A 2853-nucleotide genomic window follows, 5' to 3' on the forward strand; every position below is an offset into this window, starting at 1 on the left:
CACAAAAATGCAACTGATTTCTGCACATTTATTTTGTGTCCTGTGACTTTACTGAATTGATTTCTTAGTTCTAGTAGTTTTTTGGTGGCATATTTTGGTGTTTCTATAAATCGTATCATGTCATCTGCAACTAGTGAAAGTTTTATTTCTCCCTTACCAATTTGGATGTCTTTTATTTATTTTCATTTTCTGATTGCTATGAATAGTACCTCCAGCACTATGTTGAATAAAAGTGGTGAGAGTGGACATCCTTGTCTTGTTCCTGACCTTAGGAGTTTAATAGATGCTTTTAAGTCTTTTTCTGCCAACTCTGCAAATTGAGCCTCCTTAAGGCAATTTCTACTGCCTGCTTTTCTTCTTGTGTATGAATCACATTTCCTGTTTATTCCCTGTTCATTTGCATGTTTCTTGTTGTTGTTGTTGTTGTTGAAAACAGGACACATCACATAATGTATTATGGCAATACTGTATTCTGATCCTTCCTCTCAGTACTACTTGTTCTTTCTTTGCGTGTTTGTTCAGTAACTTTTCTAGACCATTCCAGTGAAGTCACTTCCCCAGTGAAGTCTTTAATGTTGATTTTCAAAAGACTGCAGCCTTGGTGTGAGCCAATCACTCTGACCCCGCATCTCCAGGGATAGCAATGTTTTTAACAGGATTCTCTTTGACCTCATATCTTTCCCTGATCTCTCTCTTAAGCTTCCTATCTCTGTTGGTTTCAAACACAGCTATTAGTTTCCAGTCATTTTTAGCCGCTTACCATAGAGCTACAGAGGTCTCTATTCCTAAGAAATGCCTCTCTCCTGTCAGAACCTCTGTGCCATCATTTGGGAAATGGGTGTGAGAACAACAATCTACATCCCTCAGAGTGTCACTCCTGCTATATGGGCAAAGACCTGGGCAGTTTGGTAGTCCCCGAGCTTTTTGCCATTTCCCTTATAATAGGGAAAATTTGACCTAAAGGTAAGCTAGGTAAGGGTGATTATGGCCCAGTATTCTGAGCCTTCAGTTCCTGGGTTAGAGCTTCTACCCTACAAGTGTGGACTGAAGAGAGGAAGTAGGCCTAGACCTCTTATCTCCTCTTGCCTGAAATAGCACTTTGGCCATATGGAGTTGGAGTAGATGAGAAAGGCTGATAGCCTGCTACTTTTGGAGTAGGCCTAACCTGGAAGGTTAGGTGAGAGGGGTGTTCTTCCCTTTTAGGGGTGTACTCACCTGCGGTATAGGTCCTGACACAGAGCTGCCTGGGGCAACATGGTGAGAGGAGCTGGTTTGGTTCCAATGTCACTGACTCTCACTGTTCTTATGGAGATTTAAGAGGGTGTCTTGAGTAACTGTTTCTATACTTGCTTTATGCCCTGAAGGCAATCTCCAAACACTTTAAGCAGTCATCTTTATGATAATTTGTATAAGTTATGGTTGTTTTGCTAGGAAGAGGGTCCACAGAGCTACTAATACCGACATTCTGGAAGTGTCTTCACCAATTTCTTTTTGAAGAGTCCCATGTATAAAATCTTTGTTTTCACCTTCCAACTGCTGCAACATCAGACTTAGCCTTTATTTGAATAGGAATAAATATCAAATAAGAGTATATTTATATTTAAAAATATGTGGTGTGAGTTGTTACTGAAAATAGCTCACTCCCATCAACGTTTTTTTACTTCTTAAAATAACTAACATCCTCACATCAGTCGTCCTTGCTGGGACTGTGAATTTTCTTCACACCCCAAATATACCTTTTTACCATGTATTATTGAAATTAATAAGTACTAGTGAGAAAAATAAACACACTGAAGTAATAACATAATTTTTTTTGTCTTAAACTTATTTTTTACTAATAATTTAGTGTGTTAATTTTCTGTCTTTGCTCACATGTATTCTTAGCCTAAGAAAGTTAGCTTCTCTTAGATAGAAATTATAATTCTCCTTTTAACTCATAGGAAAATACATCCTGATAGAATGAAAAGGTTTTTTAAATTTAAATACTAATATATTAATTATAAAAATGCAACTTTTTGTAACTTATGTCCCCAATTTTAAGTTTTTTTTCCCCCAGTGTAATTTCCAGGAAGTAGTAATTAAGAAAAAATAATATAAGCTTATTGGGTAAGAAAAATTCATTTCAACCTTGTCCCTTTCTCTTATACAAGCATTGTAATTTTGCAGCATACAAATCTACTGAGGTAATCTACCATTCTTTGTAAAATATATTTTGTAAAGAAATATGGTACCGACAAATGGAATGCGGCTATGACAAATACCTTTAAATATGGACATGGCTTTGGAATTAGGTAATGGGTACCTCTGGAAGAATTTGGAGGCCCCATGATACAAAAAGCTCAGATTGCCTTAAATAGACTGTTGGTAGAAATATGCACACTAAATATGTTTCTGGTGAGGGCTCAGAAAGAATTTGTTATTGGAATATGTTATTGGAAACCAAAAAAGAGATAATGTGACCAAGGAGGTATAAATTGGAGTGATGTGGCCATAAACCAAAAGAGAGCCATAGCCATCAAAGCTGGCAGGGGCAAGAAATGGATACTCATTTTGAGCCTTTAGAAGGAGGGTGACTCTACCAATACCTTGATTCCAGCCCAGTGATACTGATTTCAAACTTCTGACCTCCAAAACTGTAAGGGAATAAATTTAAGCCACCAACTTAGTGTTAATTTGTGATTATAGGCACAGGAAACTATCTCATATTTAACTCTGAGTTTTAGTGTACTTACCTCTGAAATGGGAGATATAAGTTAGAAAGCCTTTCCCACCTAGCAATCTTTGATATAAAGTTTAGACAATCTATTTTTAAAAAATAAAATAAAAAGTGTCATTGCAAGAAGTGCATTTGTT

Source organism: Callorhinus ursinus, unplaced genomic scaffold, assembly GCF_003265705.2.
Source record: "Callorhinus ursinus isolate GAN/ISIS: 27379988/994484 unplaced genomic scaffold, GSC_fseal_2.0 scaffold54, whole genome shotgun sequence".
NCBI classification, from domain to species: Eukaryota; Metazoa; Chordata; class Mammalia; order Carnivora; family Otariidae; genus Callorhinus; species Callorhinus ursinus.